The sequence below is a fragment of the Pelophylax lessonae genome, assembly GCF_965119305.1.
Source record: "Pelophylax lessonae genome assembly, chromosome: 1".
NCBI lineage: Eukaryota > Metazoa > Chordata > Amphibia > Anura > Ranidae > Pelophylax > Pelophylax lessonae.
In genome coordinates, this window is record NC_138768.1 from 790,261,472 (window position 1) to 790,281,696 (window position 20,225).

Sequence of the window (20,225 nt, forward strand, 5' to 3'; positions counted from 1 at the left end):
TGTTCCCTACAGTATAATTCCTCACATACTCTCCACCTCTGCTCAGACTTGTAGGAGGCAGTACATGTTGCCATTATTCAGTGGATTTCCATTCCATCAGTCAATGGCATCACTAACGCCAGACATGCACAGCACGTGCCCTGCATATTCTGTGGGATGCCCCAGTGTCCCTGACACTGCAATTCCCACCATTGCAGCAGCTGGCATCTCTCTCTTCAGGCTGCCTGTCACAGACTTGAAATCCAAGGAAAGCTTCCCCTAGGCTCCTCCTCAGCTGTAAGGTGTCACATGACACACAAAGAGGATCCTTGGAGGAAGAACATCTCCCATGCTGCACTGTATCTGAGTTTTATACAGAATAACCTGGGGGATTGGTGATGGGAGTGGGAGGATTAAGCAAGCCATACATTATACAATCTTCTTTCCTTCAACCACAGGTTAAAGGAAAACATTTATTGATTCCCCCATCATTACAGTCAATATTGATTGGGGGGGGGGGGGGTTTCTCTTGTTGTGCTATTGTATTCTGACAGTGGGAGGTTTCCAAGCCATGGGAATAGAATGATCACTGCGGGCAGCTATAGCTGAAAAGCTGACAGGCTGGTTGTACTGAAGTCAATCAATAAATTGACTTCAGTACACCCAGCCTGTCCATAGATGGATATCATTTTGGCCAGTTACTGCTGAACCGGACACATTTTGATCCATCTTTGGCTGGCCTTAGTGCTTGGAAGGGGGGTTTGGAGAAAGAGGGGATTTGTGCTAGGATGGCGAATTTGGGGAAGGAAGAAGAGGATTTGTGCTAAGAGGGGAGATTTTGAAGGGCAGAGGATTTTTGGGGTGGAGAGGATTAGTGCTCTAAAACATTAGATGTTTTGGAACTACATTTCCCATGATGCTCATGACCTCTGCAATGTAGTAGAGCACCATGGGAAATGTAGTTCCAAAACATCTGGGGTGCCAAGGTTCGCCCTCACTGTGCTAAGAGATTACACAAACCAGATGCCTGCACACTTCATTTTATAATCATGAGCCCTGCACTATCCACATTACGCACACCTGACCCAAGCATTTTTGTACATTATGTATTCCTGACCCTTGCATTCTGTGTGATATACACGCCTGACCCCTGTGTTCCTGTCCCTTGCACTCTGTGTATTATGTACTCTTAAACACAGCACTGACCATGCCCCTATTTATGTTACAGAATACTGTACTATATGCCCTATACTGTACATTGTATACATCTGACCAAAGTGTTTTTTGTCTCAACAGTTGCTGGTTGCTTTAGGAGTCCTTGATTTCTTTTTAATTAAAGTGGATGTAAATCCTCCCATATACCCAGTGAAGTGAACAGCCTCAGATTATACACAGAGATTTAACAAATCCTCTTACATAAGTTTTAAATGTATATCTGCTGTCTTCAGCTTTCTATATTCTTTAGAAAGTGCACATTGTGCTAGAATTGTTTTCTTCCTGTTTCAGCAGTGGGAGGGGAGTCTAGGCATACACTGTGTGTGAGCTGATTGGAGGAAAGACGTCCCCATCCACATAGGCAGAGGAATGGAGAAACTTGAAGAGCTGTGCTGTGAATAGACAAGCTCTCTGCTTATCTGTCTCTAAGACCCTTCCCTGACACAAATTTCTAGCTGCTTTTATCTCCTGTGTCGGAAAACTTGTCAGAAGTTATGCTGATAACAGAGGAACAGAGCAGCAGAAAGACAAGAGACTTAGGACTTTGGAAAGAGATAGGTAAACATCACACATATATATGCCCAGGTCAGATTTTATGAATAGGGTTTACATCCACTTTAAGTTCCTCTTTAAAGCGGAGTTACGGGCAGAGAATCATTTTTTTTTTTTTAACATACCCCCGGGACAGTCAGGGCTAGCACATTCCACAATGGCTAGCCTCTGATCTGTCCCGGTTCGCACTTACCTTTTAGAAGAAATACTTACTTAGAAGTTTTCTTCCACAGCGTTTCCATCTCGGTTGTGGGCAGCTGAAGCCGGCGCGGTCCTCTTCTCCGTCTTCTTCCGCGTCTTCGTGTCCCAGAATGCGCTGCACCGGCCCCTCTCGTCACTTCCGGTGTGGCGCCGCATTCCTAAACAGCTTCTGGGCATGCCCAGAAGCTGTTTAGCAGGGGAATGCGGCGTCGCCCGGAAATGACGAGCGGGGCCGGTGCGGCGCATTGATTCCTGGGAGCTATGACGTTCAGCTCCCAGGAATCATAGCGAGACAGGAAGTGACGGGGTGAGCCGCGGCTCCGAGGGAGGAAGCTGTCATAGGTGAGTATTTACGATCGTCAATTACAAGGTGAGTTTTTTAAAAAAAAAAAATCTAACTATCCAATTCCTTTTCAGGTTAGGCTGAACTAGCGGACGGGCACAAAAAAAAAATATCGTTTTTGTGCCCGGAACTCCGCTTTAAGATAGGTTCAAACAATGTGTTAGCTCTCTGTTTGTTTTCAGTGTACAAATAAAATCATATGTATCATATATGAAAGACTATTTTGGATACAAAAATATTTTGTTTTATTTACCCATGCCCATTTAAGCCTCTCCCACTGTTATTGCAATCGGCTACACACAGTGTCCACCACAGCATGCTACGCGCCATGTCATTACTCTCCTTGGGGTGCCCAAGGGTGTTTTAGTTCCCTTACAGTCCTCGCAGTGCCTTTACCATTGTTCACTTGTTGGGTCTTTGGCATGTGTTCACATGAATTCTGAAGTCTTGCAAAGCCAAAAAGCATTTTGTGACCCCTGCATCGTTCCCTTTGTTCTGAGCCATCCACTAGTGGAGAATAGTCTGCAATCAATAAGGACAGTCTGCCCAAAAGGTGGTAACTCGGTGACTTTAGGGCCCACTTCATTTCCACTACTAAATTAAGTTTCTCTCTACAGGAATTAGTTCTTCCCCACAAAGTTCCTGGGACTGCAACCAGGCCAACACCATGGTGTACTTGTTCCTCTTGGTGTTAAGTAAATGGAGTTATCATTGTAGCAAAATAGGAGACAAACTTCTGTTAGTGTCCTACAAGATCCAGAAATGCTCCATAGCTGTTTTTTTTTTTTTTACTAAATATATATTTTTTATACTATACCCAACAAAATTTTAACTTTACTTTGACATGAGGCACCATGACAGTGTTATGGTAAACTACTTTAGTTCAGCCAGGTTATTCTTAAAACACCTCCTAATGTTTCTGCTACAACTCTCTCCCCAGCTGAATCTGAGTAGCAGAGAGAATTTCTGAGAACCTAACCTTGGGTACATCATTTACTTGCAATGCTTTAGGCATGCCGTCTGTTGAGAGAGGTCTCCTGATTGTTTCCAGGGTTTTATTTAGTTAAAATGGTTTTAAAGGCAGAAGGTTTTTTATCTTAATGCATTCTATACATTAGGATAAAAACCTTCTCTATTCAAGCAACCCCCCAAATACTTACCTGAACCCCATCTCAATCCAACGTTGTTGCACAAAAGAATTGGCTCTCTGGACTCTCTCTCCTGATTGGCTGAGACACACAGAGAGGGGATGAGGCCTTACTGCAGCTCCATGTCTAAATGGACACACAGAGCAGTGGCTTGACTCGGGTTCCCCCATAGCATGCTGCAGGAAGGAGGGGTCAGGAGCGCCGGCAAGGGACATGAGAAGAAGAGGATCTGGGCTGCTCTGTGTAAAACCACTGCACAAAGCAGGTATGTATAACATGTTTGTTATTTAAAAAAAAAAAAAACTGGACTTTAGTATCACTTTAACATGGTATATTTGAAGGGACTTTCTCTTTTCAAGCTTAAAGAGTAGGGTGCCAAACAGATGGTGCTTCCTCCATGTTTCCATCCTCTTTTGGTGCCAAGTGTGGGTCACATAGGAAGCCTACCCTGGGGTGGGTTCATCTGGGCTATGCTAGGCAACTTGAAAAGGGTAATTTCCTCTCACATAGAAAACCATCCACATTTCCCCATTGCGCACCTTCCAGGAAAAGGTTCTAAGATACTGGGTGCTGCAGCAACCACCATCTAGAGCAGTGTTTCTCAACTCCGGTCCTCAGGGCACACTAACAGGTCAGATTTTGAGTATAACCTTGGGGAGATGCAGACTAGTATACTGCAATCACTGAGCAGCAAATTATATCACATGTGATGTACTGCTTTCTTCCAAACCTGGCCTGTTAGTGTGCCCTGAGGACCAGAGTTGAGAAACACTGAGCTAGAGACTGGATCTTACATGACGCAGTGTAGATATTTGCCAGCATACCACAGATCTTTAAGTTGAGTCCAAATTGTTTTATTGATGACAGGCCTGACAAAGGGGGTCCTGTGTGACTCCAAAACGTTGCACTCTCTTGTTTGTGAAAATATCTACACTGTGCCTCTCACTTGGGGTTCCTTTACTTGAACAGAGGACTGAACTCTAGTCACTTCTCTTGTTAATATACACCACTATGGTCACTTGTTGCATTTAGGAGGGACACGCAGAGCCAATGCTCTCTCCACCTGTCCAGCGTGTTTACCCTATCTCAATCCCAGTAACGGAATGGGGGTCCCACTGTGCACCTAGCGTGGACTCCATGCATGCACTCACTTAACTCTTCCTCTTCTGTACCCATGCATAGGCTGAGGACCTCTGCAGTGCTGATCTGCTCCTGTTGCTATGGTAGATGGACCTGCTCATGGAGAGAGTGCCAACAACAACTCCTCCTGAAAAAGGCTATCCCACCTGCCACATGTATATGTTTCAGAAACCTTTGTTACCCTTGGTAACCACTTTGTCTTCATACTGTATTAACTCCTACCAAGCAGTCTTCATACCCCAATGTGTTTAACTGACCCGAGCTGTGGACTTTGCATGCCAGTTACTTGCATTACACCTCTTTAGTACCTTCAGACCAGGCGAAAACAAAGTTTCAAAAGCTTTACTTGAATAAGTGGCATAACAATAGAACAAAAAAGCAACAGTCTTTCCCTAAACTAATCCCTAATTTAGGCTTGTGGCTACCCCAGCAAACCTGCACAGGATTAAATCCATTATAGCAGAATTCCAGCATTGGTGTCTTAGGGGCATTTTGAAGCTTGCAATGGTCCTGTATTCTGTAGAGGTTCTTGATCCCAAGGCACTCTGGCAGAAGGCTGTGGGAATGAACCCCAGTAATAGCGACATGACAGGCAACATGCACATCTACTCACTTCTAACGCGCCCTTAAGCTGGACCCTTGTCCATTTTATATAGTAGAGGACCAGTGGGTTGAACCCAAGAAAAGAACCCTCTCGAGTGGGGCAGCATAAAATTCAACCTGCTTACAGGCTGGTGGTTGACATCACTCTCTGACCTTGAGGGGCCCTACCACCATACCCGAAATGTATTCTGTACAGTGAGCCACAAAACCAAGACTCTGTTTTCTGGGTTAAGGGTTCTGATTTAGCAGAGTGGGTTTTATACTCTGGCCTGCACCTTTTTGGGCTTGCTGCATGTTCCCACACTATAGGCCTTACTGCAGCTATCTTATCCTGAATCTAAGCAATGTGTTTGATTACACTTTTGTGATGCGTGGCTTCTTGCTCCTATGTTTCTTATATCCAGATAACCCCAAATGGATGTCTAGCAGACAAAAGTTCAAATGGAGAAAACCCTGTAGAGGACTGCAGCATTTCACCAATTTGAAAAAAAGTGGTATTAAACCCAAATTGTAATATGTTACAGCTTACCAATCCTTAACCCCTTGGCGCTGGCCCCTCCAGGCCCTTTAAGGGGTTTAGGATGCCAGGAGATGGTGTTTATGATCATGTGACCACCATGATTGGCTGTCACAGCAGTTACATGATAAGAAAGATTTCCGTTAGCTGCCGGTAACTGTGCTGGGTGCATGCTCTCGGCAGAGCTGTTTTTGCGATATTGCACGCAAATATGCGGCTGCTCGGTGCCAAGGCCCACCAAGGCTGCATATTTGTGTATTGTCAATGCCAACAGGTTAAATGTGTTGGCTACAATCATTTTTTAGGCCTTTTCCCTTTATTTTCATTTTTATTTATTTGTTTAAACAAAGGGCATGGGTAGCTGGGCACTGAACATGAACCAATGCAAAAAATTTTTTTAAAAATACTGTTCTTTAGGGAGCGGGTCTTTTATTGCAGCTTAAAGGGTAGCAATAAAATACACAATCCCTTTAACCCCTTCATGCTGACCATATGCAAATATGTGGCCCCACTGAACTGCACTCCCAGCACAGAAGCCTGGGGTCTCACGGAGATCCCCAGGCCCCGTACTAATGATCAGGACCCAGAACTCCCAATTCTGGGTCACCAGATTTCTGTGATAGCCTCTGATTGGCTATCACAGTGATCAGTCAATGTGAAGCCCACCCACGTGTTTTCTTTCTCTGTGAATGGAGGAGAGAGATACTTAGTATTTCTCTATCACCTTGCAGAGAAAAAAAAGTGTGTGTAAAAAGAAAAAAAAATGTATAATAATAAAAAAATAAAATAAAAAAATACCTAGAATAAGGTGTGATCTAGGTCAGTGCTAGGGTTAGTGTGCGGGTCAAGGTAAGTTATGATGATAATTATAGTTTTACTAACACATGTCAACGTTTCAAAATTGTGCTTAGGCATTTAGATTTGATTTACCATTAGGCGCGAAGGGGTTAATTACCATGTGAATGAGGAAGGGTTTTATAGCACCCCTTGTTACTGTTTTACAAAAAAATTAAAAAGTAAATATAAACACCCACACCTTAGAAAAAGTAATCCGACATCAATCTTGTCGCCCAGCAATATAGGTTCAGCATTAAACATGATGAACGATGACCTACACCACAACAACCGTCTTATGTCACTACTGTTATTGCAAATGAGAGCTCGCTGCCTCCCAGCTCTCTCCCTCAATGACGTTACCCAAAATCCCTAACCTCCTTGTTTACATTTAGCAGCCATATGTGGCTCTGTCATTCTTGATGTAAGTAGCAGTAGGGGTAGCAAAGGGAGACAAGTCGCTCCGCCCCTCCACAGAAACCAAAAATCCACTGGGCCAGGGATGTGGGGATGAGGCCCTTGTTTCTATGTCTACCAACATGGGAACAAGGTGCCTTGCCAGTTGGGGGAGATTGCCCCACTAGCAAAGAACCTGTCTAATATTGAAGGAATGTGGCATGCCTTGGTAAGAGCCTGGTACGGATTTTTAGTGGGACCCAGCAAAGAAAACAAAAAAATACAATGTGGTGTCCCACTAAAATTCTATACTTGACCCTTACTCCCTTACCCAGGCATGGAGCCAGGTCACATTCCCTCAACACTAGGAGGGTACCTTGCAATGCATCTTGTACCCATGTTGATAGGGAGAACAACCTCATACCTACAGTACATCCCTAAGAGTTCCCCCTATGTGAATAAGTACAGGATATATAGTACTTCTTATTCAAAAAAAATGTAGTAGTTAATAAAACACACTGAAGTAAAAGTTCTTTATATTAAAAAATAAATAAACAACTGATGTAAATCAAACATCAACCGTCACATAGCAATGTAGAGCCAACATAAATCACAATGAACAATGCCCGGCAACCCAACAACATATAAACCAAAGCCTCCCCTCTGCTCCTTCCATCTCAAATGATAGCTCTCTAGGCAGCTGCTGAATGTTAAAAAACTAACCGGGGGATACTAGTTGACCTTATTAATCATATTTTGTCATGACCATATCTGGTTGATGATGTTTCCGGAATCCCCACCGGGTCGTTTATAATGTGGAATAAGGCAGTGGGCAGGAAGCTGTGATCTAGTGCCTATAGGTTTGGGAGGGAGAACAATCTAGTCAAATCTAGCTATTTCGTTTGTCCATTCACTACTCTGCGAACAAGCTGGGTTCAGGTCGAGCCAATGGTCGATCTGAACTTGATGCTTATTCTTAAACAACTCTTTCTCTTTAACCTTAGAGGGTAGCATAGTCAAGGGCCACCAATACATGCTGGTTCCCCCTGGTGGACTTTGCAGTGGCCAGAACAGATCTGTAGCAATCCTCTGAAAACGACCTCAATTATAGGCAACTTTACTTGAGTGGCCTGAGGAGAACCAGACAGTACCGGAGTAGAGCCTTCCAAATCGAAACCCTTCTCTGATTATCCTATAAGGCTGGAAGTGGAAAATGAACAATAGACTTAAAAGTGGAGCCATTCAATCATCACATTTGAGAACTGGAGGGTGAGCAATAGACCTGAGTGAAATGATGATTGTACCCAGTGGCAGAAGTTAATCTGAATAATGCAATATTTTGACCTAATATAGAAGGTAAACTCTTTCCAGTAATCATGTTTGATACAGCATGCAGTGGAAGAAAACGCTGGTGATATGGCTTTCAGCTTGAAGGGTTTCACATTTATTTTTACCTGAGGAGTACCCTGCAAGCTACTTTTTTTATATGTTCATTCATGGTGGACTTATATTGTGGATTTATATTGGGGGGATACCTTTTCCTCTCCTTTTTTTAGGGAGTGTATCTTGCACATTTATTTTCAAGTTATTTCTTTTTTTTACACAACTTGTCAATTTATTTACACAATTTGGTGTAAGAATCTATTTTAGTGCAGCAGAGTGTTTACTAGAGTTTACCAGGGGACTTTAAAAATGGGTTTAGGTTGTATTTATTTGACACTAAGGGCAGGAATTTACAATGCTCCTCATAGGCTTTGTAAATACCAGGTCAGAAAAATGCCGCTCAATTGTCAACTTCACATACAGTATTTCCATGCATTTTTTTTACACATCCCCCAAACCAATATCTTTCCTGATCACAGGTATGTCTAGTCAGTCTGGCACTGAGGTAATTTTCTCCAACTTACCAACAATGACTGCTATTAAGTATTTTCAGGTACCTGTAACACATGCTTACCAACATCCCTCTCAAATTCAGAGAATACAGTAAAATCATTTACTTCAGACGCACTTTCAGAACTGGCTACCTATTTTTTTCAGACAGTTCCAACATAAGCAGAGAAAATCACAACCTAGTATTACAATGTGTAGTAAGTTCTTAACCACATGCATGACGTGTTTTACAGTTCCACTAGGAGTTTCCATCGTGAGCACCTAAGTTGGATAGTCTTTGGCTTTGCCATGTATAGAGAAGACTTCCATACAGTTTGACTCTCCTTGGCAGAGTTCACCATACAGGCATGGACCCAGACGATGGGGCTTCTAAAATCTAATATGCATACACTGGGTGTCCTTCTACAGTATTAGGTCACATTTTTCTTCCAGCCTCAAGTCCTAGGTATGCTTTCAGGACTGGCTTGACAAATAGTTGTATACACACCTCCAGGTCAAATTCCATTCACTCCTGTAATAGGGGCAATTGGAATCCACATGTCCATGTTTTTGGAACCACCAGTATCTAATTTTCTGTGTCTCTTTCAAAAAAGAAACATCTTTTGTGCTGGAGGGCCATTCATATCACCCACTGGTGCCTTGCCCCCTTCCTGAGGTGCCTGCTTATCCTTTGGAAAAAAGGGACAGACTTACCCAAGGTTGATGTTTTCCTGGTTCCAAGGTTGACCGGTTTGGAGGGTGGATCCCGAAGATAGTTCTTGGTAGAAAAATGTTGCTACAAAGGGGAAAACCCTTTCCTGCAATAATCTACTGTGACATCTTTATTATTCTCTGCAAGACCTTTCTGTCATGGATGGTGGATGATCCTTGCCACAGAGAAATTTGATATGTTAGTGCACTTTAATTTGCAACTTTATAGAAGCTTGTAGGCAGGTTATCTTTGCTTTCTCCACTGCAGGTAGCGCTTAACCGCAGTGGCTTTGCAGAGGGAGAGGAAGTCAAGAGAAACTTAGTTCCTCTATGGTTTCCTGGGTTACAATAGGCAGCTATTCGATTGGATGCTGGTGCCCCATGTGAATCTGGAGGCCATCTTGGGTCAGGCAGAGTCTATTTAAGACCCTGGCTCCCAAGCTTTTTCACATTTCACATGTGGCTAGAGTATAGACAATTTACCCATCTGGCGGGGAATGTGCTTAGGATCAGGGAAAGGTTCCAGAGGAGCAGGGAAGGCTCAGGGACATCCTATCTGAAAGCCTTCCCACTTTGGTACAGACCAACCAGGCAGAATTCCACCCCTTGAAACAGATGCTGTCGGCACACCTGAGGCCTACTTCTACTGACACATTGCTGATAAATGGTGTGAATCTTCCGCTTAGGTTTCCTTCCTGCCAGGCCTGTTTTGCATTGCCAAACTTCAGTTACAATACAATTATTTTTCTCTGCACTGGGACTCTGAATGTTTTCTGCTGATGCACCATGCTGCACCTTCTCACAAGTTATTGAGGACTAGGGATGATCAAACGGTTCAGGTCGACCATCGGTTCGACCCGAACATTGACTGTTCGAGGTTCGGCCAAATTCCGAACTTTTTGCTGAAAAAGTTTGGAATTCGGTGACCAGACCCGCCAAAATGCAATGGGACAGGAACTGGGCTTTAAAAGCCCGTAATTGGACCAGAACCATCAGTAAAAGCCAATTGAGGGGGCAGGAGAATGCTAGGAATGTGATTGGAGTGACTAGGGGGTCCAGAGGCCAATCATTAGTGAATACGCCCCCCAGTATATAAGATAGCCCTGCCAAATCTCTACCATTTTAATACAGGGCTGTGGAAGAGAGTGGAAGCAGTTCTGTTACTTCTGCTTCAAAGTGTCATTTAGCAATTATTAGTGTGAGGAAAGGGATATCTAGTGTAGTTAGGGTACTATTTTCCACTATAGTTAGATTTAATAATCTAGTTTCTGTAGGGAAAGTGTTAAGTGTAAGGGGACCGTAGTGTAGTGTAGGGTTAACTGACTCTGACTGCTATTGCAGGGTGACAAAACCCTTTCATGTCACGGTGACCGCTATAGAGAAAAGATCGTTTCTCTTAGAACACTTATAGAACCAGATAGGGGCTTCGCCCCTGTCACCCTGCTTTTTGTTGCAGGCGTTTATAGGGCTTTTTTGAGGACATGTTTGGAGTCAGGCATGACATCTGAACTTCTGTGTAGGGGTATATATACACACACACACATGTATGTATATATACACATACACATATATAGGTGTGAAAGTAGCAGAAACCTATGCTTGCGCTAATGAAATAATTAACACCCATATGGCTTCTCTGCTATAACACCTATATGTGTGTATGTGTATAAATACATATAAGTGTGTGTGTGTATATATATAACCCTATACAGAAGTTCAGATGTTATGCCTGCCTCCAAAGACCCCCAAAAAATGCCCAAAAAATGCCTGCAACAACACACCTGGGCGTTTTTTTTTTTTTGGCGCAGGCGTTTTTTTGGGCATTTTTTGGGGGTCTTTGGAGGCAGGCAAAACATCTGAAATTTTGTATAGGGGTATATATACACACACACTTATATGTATTTATACACATACACACAGATAGGTGTTATAGCAGAGAAGCCATATGGGTGTTAATTATTTCATTAGCGCAAGCATAGGTTTCTGCTACTTTCACACCTATATATGTGTATGTGTATATATACATACATGTGTGTGTATATATACCCCTACACAGAAGTACAGATGTTATGCCTGCCTCCAAAGACGCCCAAAAAATGCCCAAAAAAACGCCAGCTACAAAAACGCCCAGGTGTGTTTTTGCAGCAGACGTTTTTTTTGGGCATTTTTTGGGGGTCTTTGGAGGCAGGCAAAACATCTGAAATTCTGTATAGGGGTATATATACACACACACTTATATGTATTTATACACATACACACATATAGGTGTTAAAGCAGAGAAGCCATATGGGTGTTAATTATTTCATTAGCGCAAGCATAGGTTTCTGCTACTTTCACACCTATATATGTGTATGTGTATAAATACATACATGTGTGTGTGTATATATACCCCTACACAGAAGTTCTGATGTTATGCCTGCCTCCAAAGACCCCCAATAAATGCCCAAAAAAACGCTTGCTACAAAACCGGCAAGGTGTGAAAATAGCGGAGCCACTATCCTGTTCTATTGCAATTCTAATACAAGCAAACTTTTTTTTTCTGGTTCTGGACATGCTACAGAGCTGAAACTTCACAGGTACACTTTTTAGACCCCCCAGACACTAAATCCAAAAAAATCTCTATCAAAAATGACAATTTTTAGGAACTTTTTTTGTGTGATTAATTGTCCCTGGGGCATGACCCAGAACCCTAGGCACTTTTTAGGGGCATTTATTAGGTTTTAGGGCTTCAAAATGGTGTTTTTTGATTACCGAAGTTCGGGTCCCATTGATTTCAAAGGGGTTCTGAAATCCGGGCCGAACTTTCGGGAAGTTCGGGTATTCTGGTCTACCGAACTTTTGAAACCTTACCCAACAGATGGAATATGTGCCCTGTCCATGACAGATCCTCCCTAATTATTGTTCCCAAGAAGTGGAACTCCTCTACCCTCTCAATTTTCATCCCATCAGTCACCACTGGCTCATAGCTAACACTCCTTATTTTCCTAAAATCAATAATAATTCCCGTTGTCTTTGCTACATTTAGATATAAGGTGTTCTATCTGCACCAACCAAGTAGATTTTCAATTTCCTGGCACTATGCAGACTTGACATCGTCCCTTGTTTACCCCACTACTGTATTGTCGTCTACAAAACAGAGTCCACCTCAAAGTGAGAAAAACATTCATAAGTGTATAAAGTAAGCAAAAAAGGATTTAGCACACATCTTGTGGGACCCCCATAATATGGAGCAGCATCAATGAATACAATTAACAACTTTTACCCACTGCTGCCTATCAGCCAGGAAATCCCAAATTTTACCAAAATCCAAAAAGTTACAAAATGCTGGGCCCAATCCCCAAGGGATTAGCTTAGCAATAAGTTTGACTGGCAAAATTGTATTAAACCCAAAATTAAAATCAATAAAAAGCATGCGGGCATGATTTTGTTTTCCAAATGAGACAATATACAATGCAATTTATCTTCCCTAAAAGCAAATTAGCAGTTATCCAACCCAATTGGAATACACTGTTTAATATGATTTAAGATTAATTCCTCAAAACATTTCATTACAATGGGAGTCGGGGCTATGAGGCGTTAATCGTTGAGTCAACAAATACTGGACTTCATTGGGATTGGAACTATTATTGATGATTTCAAGCAAGAAGGCTTCACCCCCTGCTCTAAAGAAACATTAAAGATGTCCGCAAAAACATTTTCCCATTGAAAGGCACATTTCTTTCCAACAATCCCCAGGAAGTTATCAGGCCCTGCAGATTTCCGCTCGTTAACCCTGGACAAACCCAATTGCACAACCTGAGCAGAGGCTTTAAGAGGCATATCCTCCAATAATGTAGGCATATCCCCCAATAATGAACCTAGTAAATATATAATTTTTTTTGATGATCAAAACAGGCATAAAACTGATTCAGTTCTTCTGATAAAGAGGCCTCACATTCCCCTGTTTCAACCTGTCTTTTTTATAACCTGTTTCTGAATAGATAGTCTTCTACAAGTATAGGTAAATATAGCATAAAATTGAATTCCACTGTTGTCGGTGTTCAAGTAATTCTAAATGTTAAATTTTTTTGTCTTTAAAACATGTTTTACTTATCTTCTCTGTTTTGCACAGAACAGCCCCGATCCTCCTTCTCGGGTCCCCCGCCAGTGCTCCCGGATCCTCCCCCCTGCCGAGTACCCCCATAGCAAGCTGTTTGCTGTAGAGGCACTTGTGAAGGCTCATGTCTGAGCCTCACTGTCTGCATCTTTTGACACGGACAGCTTGACAATAAAAAAGGTTTTTTTAACTATAGGTAAAAAAACCTTCTGATTTTAGTACCATTTTCAATAATATACATCATACAAAAAAAAAAGATCTCTAGGGTGAATGCATGTACATTATACACCCCAAAATTGAGAGGGGGTTTGGGTGTGCCGGATTAAACTAAATACTACCAAGCCGCTTAGCTGGCCCAGCTGGGCCGCTTCCACGCTCGACAGCTCCGTCCACTTTGGATTACACTTAAATCGTACAATTATCCAACTAAAGAAATCAGTCAATGTTGTAATTGCAAGCCAAAGACAGACCGGTCATAATGTGCCCCACCTTATCATTCTCACTAAACCTATAGGACCAGTTGACAACTACACATGGATTTAGGTCTCCTCATGCCCCTATGGCCCCATTGTAGGGCAACCCTGCTTTCACCCCAGGTTGCCAACCCCAAATGTTTAATTGGTGGACTAAAAAAGGTTTTCTACGTGTTGCAGCCGTATGTGACCATAGAGGTGCTTTGTCAAAACAACTCCTGCAGTAAAAATAGCAGCTTCCTAATTTGGAGCTCTTTCCCTACCTTAGATAGCACATTTCCTAGCTGCAATGCATAGAACTTTAGATTTAACCTCCTCTACTGCAATGGAATATCTATGCAAGAATTTCAACAAGCACACTGGTCACATCTCCAAGATCTAGAATGTGTTGACTTCAGTCCCCACCAAACTGTTTTATATGAACAAATGGGAACAAGACATCAAATAAATAAAATTCTTCTCACCACCTCACTGATTGAGGCGAATTACAAAGTCTTCCTAAGGTGGAATATGGCACCAGTGAGAGTGGTATCTTGTGCCCCGAGGGCCTCCCCACTATGCTTTAGAGGCTGCGGCCTAGAGGGCATCATGTTCCACATTTGGTGGACCTGCCCAAAAGTAAGGAGATTTTGGATTTGCACATCTAACCTTATTTACTCGCTTACCCAGGTGAACCTAATCAAATCACCGCTATAGACGCTGTTAGACATCCAGTGGAGGGGACCACGGGACATACAAGAAGGCTCATAACATTTATTTTTTGGCAGCTAGAACTGCTACAGCCAGGTCATGGAGGTCTTTCACTATCCAGTTTGGTTTGGTAAAGTCCAAATTGTCCTGGTTCATGGTTAATGAATGCCTTTCAGCAATTCTTAGAGATAAAATTCACTTTTTCCTCTTTAAGGTTCACGGGCCTACTGTAGTGCTGCCACATATTTTAAAAGCCCTTCTTTAACCTGAGGATCTACTGCAAGTGGAACTCTGCTTCATTTGCCCCCCCCCCCTACTTATTAAGCTCTAATGGAAGGGCTGTGTAATTTCACTAACACTGCAGCAGCATCCTTGTTCCTCTCTCTCCCCAGCCCCCCATGCAATTTAAATGGAGGGGTGAGACATAATAGGGCAGGAGAGGGTAATTTTTAAATGACTACAGTTTTGCTTTTATGTTCCTCCATGTTAAGTAAATTGTTCTAAAGGAAAATATATTGAGTTACCATGATCTGCACTTATGTAACCTGAAATTAAATTTATGAACAATATTGGATGTTGATGTACCTGGTGATTTTTTTTTAAGCCTTGTTAAAAATAAAAAAAAATAAAAATACTATTGGAAAGAAAAGAAAGATCTCACAACAACAAAATTATATTATTACTAGTCAGTAGTCCATTGCAGTTTATATCCCTTTCAATGTGAATGATGTGTCAAAATAGACAATTCTGTTTGAACCATTAATTGTCTGATTTTAATATTCTGCAATGTAAATAAATTGAAATTAAGTGTTTCCTTTGTTCTTTATAATCTGTTATATATATATTTATTGAATCTATTATAATCAGCAGAAGAAAGATATGTACAAAATAGCATAAAACACTATTATGTCCCTAGTTGCGACAAGCTTTCCAGAAACACATAGAGGGGTGGATTTACTAAAGGCAAATAGACTGTGCACTTTGCAAGTGCAGTTGCACTAATTTTCCCCAGAGCTTAGTAAATGAGGTGAAGCTGTGTTGATTTTCATCATCCAATCATGTGCAGGAAAAATGCAGTTTTTTTAATTTTTAATAATAGTTCTACCTGCTGCCATCTGACCCTGGCATTTTAATCAACCATACCTCTGCCTGCCACTTGAACTGGCTATGCCTCTGCCTGCAACCTGCACTGCCTGCTTACGGACCATGTTCTTACTTACTTCCAGGACCAATACTTTGACATGTCTCTGTCTGCTGCTGGGACAATTCCTTTGGCTGTTGCCGACCACATCTCTGCCTGCTGTTTAGGCCAGTGCTTTGCCTGTGCTGACAATATCTCTGCCTGCTGTCTTTGCTGACTATGGACAGTGATCCTGCCTGCTGCCTGGACAATTTTGTCGGTGACCACATCCCTGCCTGCTGCCTGGACCAGTGCTCTCCTGTGTGGACACTTCTAAAACCACAGGTAATTTTTTTTACCCTTTGTTTAGCAGAATGTATTTTGGGATGTAATTCTTGGTATGTACACACTATGTGTCAGAAGTCTGAACGCGTGCTACTTGGATGTTGGGCCTCTGAATGTGGCGATTCTGTGGAAATTTCTCACACATGTGGTTTTGCCATACTAAGGAGGTGTAGCAGAATGTATTTTTAGGTATAGTTCTTGGTATAGACATTCTATGTATTAGAAATTTTTTAAAAACTGACAACTTTGTGTAAATAAAATACATTTTCATTTTTTTTCCCCACATTTTACAAAAACTTGTGGAAAAAAATTACATGTTAAAAATATTCATTTTGCCTCATAAAATATACATTAGGTCATTTGCTTTCCAAAATGTGGTAATTTTGTGGGTGTTTCCATTGCCCTGGTGCTCTAGGGTCTTTAAAATGCGATAGGAAGTCAGGAACTTAGATGTGTAATTTATGCCTATAGAACACCTGAAGATGCTACTTGGATGTTGGACCTCTGTATATGGCCAGGCTGTGGAAAGGTCTCATGTGGTATCGCCATACTCAGGACGAGTAGCATAATGTATTTTGGGGTGTCATTTTTGCTTTGAACATGCTATGTGTTAGAAATATCTTAGGAATTGACAACTTTGTGTAAAAAAATATGTTTTCATTTTTTTTCCACATTTTCCAAAAACTTGTGAAAAAAATAAGACCTATTCAAAAAACTTATAAAGCCTCATAGAATATACATTGGAGTGTTTTCTTTCCAAAATGTGGTCATTTTGTGGGTGTTTCCATTGTCCTGATGCTCCAGAGCCTTAAAAAATGTAATGGGTAGGCAGGAAATTAGATAATAGTGTAATCTATGCCTCTAGAATGACTGATTGTGCTACTTGAATGTTGGGCCTATGTATGGGAACAGGTTTTGGAAAAGTATCACACTTGTGGTATCACTATACTCAGGAGGAGTAGCAGAATGTATTTTGGGTTGCAATTCTTGGTATGTACATGCTATGTGTTAAAAAATAACTTGTTAATATGACAATTTTGTGGGGGGAAAAAAATCTTAATTTTCCAAACAATTCTTTCCAAAAAGGGGTAATTTGGGGGTATTTGTACTGTTCTGACATTTTAGGCCTCAAGAAAGGAGATAGGCAGTCAACACATCAGGATTGATCAATGTTCAATGATACATAGCATTGTAGACACAATAACTTTCACACAAACCTTTTATCATACACTTATCGTGATATTTTTTTTTCACCAAAGACATGTAGCAGAATACATTTTGGCCTAAATTTATGATAAATTTGATTTTAGATTTAGATTTTTTTTAAAACAGAAAGTAGAAAATATTATTTTTTTAAATTGTCACTTTTTTTTTCTATCTAGTGTTAAAAACACAAAGGTTAACATTCAATGGTTAAAGGGAAACTATAATGGTTTTAAATACAATTCATTGTAACTGTTTCAGTAAACATTGTAAGTTTTTAAACTGAACTCCAGTGAAAAGAAATATCCTAAGTCATCCTAAGCTGCCAGGGTGATATGCAAATTTTTTGATTACAGGACCACAAAAAGCACTTTTACTCAATCCTCTTCGCTCATGTTTGCAGGTCCTCTTATGTCATCAAGTCCAATGAATAGTCCATAGCTAAGGGACAGTCCACTGTGGCAGCTCAGAGTAGAGGCACCGGCTGCCAGGGGAGAGGAGGATCAGGTAAGTAAAACTGCTGTTCCCGGCCTTTTACACAAAAAAACAACTCTTTAACCCTTGCAAAGGCAACTCCATTGCAAGGGATGATTGTCCCTTTTCTAGATGGACTTTAAACTGATGTGTAGCACTCTCTAGTGTGTGCTAGTATTCGTGTAGGTTTTTGTTAGTGTAAGTAAATTTAGATAGCTCAGGGCTAAGCCTGAGTTGTTAAATCTGGGTCAGGGTTCAGTGAGTCAGAGCTGGATGAGTCATCCTGACAACTCCTGTGGTGCCTCCCCCTGTTTCTGGAACATTGGAGAATGTTCTAGAGCCAGTGGGCAGGAAGTTAGGAGGAGCTGCCTGGAATATTTATGAGGCCTCGGCCGATCCCCAGCAGTGGGCTGGCAGGGGGCAGAGCTTACCCCACAAATAGACATGAGCTAGGTCAGCAGGGGCAGATGGATGAAAGATGAAGATATCGTGTTGAGGAGGCTGTCGGTGGCGCACACCCTAATCTGGGGGGGGGGTTTGTCCTGCCTTGGGTTAGGGCTCAGGTGCTGGAAAAATCCTGCCATAACACACGGGAGGAAGCCCTTCCTGGAGGCATGGGAGCAAGAGAGAGGACAGCGTGACTAGATCAGCACTGCTGGGGACTAACAAGGGGGGGGGGGCATCCACATGTACCCAGTCTCCTTGAAGACAGCGGTGTGCTTAATTCTTCATCCTTCCCTGGGAAATCTCCTGTGAGTCATTTTGGTGGTCTGGGGAGAGTCTGGAGTCTGGAGGACTAGTGTGGAGAGTTAGCCTGGAGGGCTAGTGAAAGGGGCTGCTACAGCCAGGAGGGCTGGCAGGGCCTGAAGTAGTAGTGGTGCTGGGACCAGTGACCACAGGGAGGAAGTGATGTTAAAGTATAAGCTGTGTAACTCTACACTCATAGGGGCTGACTGTCCCTGGTTATAATTGGATGTTGCTACATCTGACTGGATCCTGTAAGATCATCACAGAGTGACATAGCTAGAACAAGCAAGTGTGTGCTGGAGGAAGAAGTTGAAGCTGTATATAGAGACTGTATATAGACTGTATTTAGGAAGATGTCCCTGAATTTGTTGCCAAAGTTTTGTTGCTGAAGTCAAATGGGCATCCCATAACCTCCCATCCCTTTCCAAGTTATTACCCATAATAAATAATAAAAACACTGACTGTTCTCTGACTCTGGAGTGCCTGTAAAAATTTGGTGTGCTTAGATGTACAGGAGTGGGGGATCCAATTCATCTGTGACTCCTTAGGGGGGCGCTACAGATGTTTTACTTTTGTTTTTTCTTAACTATATATAGTTTTATATAATGGGACAGTAGTCAGAACATATATAAACCTCAATAAATAAAACACTGGACTTCAAAAAGTTTCCTTTTGTGGATTCAATTGGCCCTTTATTATAGGTATGCATTAAAATTTATTCACAACATATACTGTAAAATGTATCATAAACGTATTCAACAACACCCTTTAAGCTCCGCTATTACAGCCCGAGCCTATAAACTTTACAACCTTAAGTCCCCTTTCTTTTACGAAAGGGACAGAACCTCATAACTTGATTCCGCGACATGGGTGGGAGGGCGGTATGTGCTTCTCAACTTCGTCCGCGTCAACTGTTATTAATGGCGTAACTTTTTTTCTTTTTTTAAGGGGCTACCTTGTGTCAGGACCATTGGAAGGAGCTGCTACTTGAAATACACCAATCCCAGGTAAGTATACATTTAACCAATAAACTCCCTGTTTATCCTATTTGTCTGCCACTTGTCGCATAAGTTGGGGGACGGGGACATTTCATGCCCCGCTCCCCAATTTTATTCCATCTGCTCTTAACAATGCTTTCCCAAAACTGTCACTTTCACTCAAACTATAACAACAAGGCAACTTGCAGTGGTGGTGGATGTGAAACAAACTTGGGGCTAAGCGGATCAGAAGAAATAATTAGCGAACAGTTTGGGTTTACATAATCCTCCCTGAATATATGATAGTTATACCTGTGACGGACTCCTGATATCCCACCTGGCCGGTTGCTTCCTCACCACTGGAACACAGGAATAAGGTATTACAGCTGAGAACTGCACCCAAGAACTAGATGACACAAGCTTAGGTGCCAACAGGGACAATTTCACTGAACAGAAATACAGGTTTTTATACACTTGAAAAATAGGGGCAGTCACCACACAAACAATGCAAACTTAAAACAGCAATCCAAATAACAGCTAACAGTGATCTAATTAAACAAAAATCAAATTAACAACTAACATCTAACTA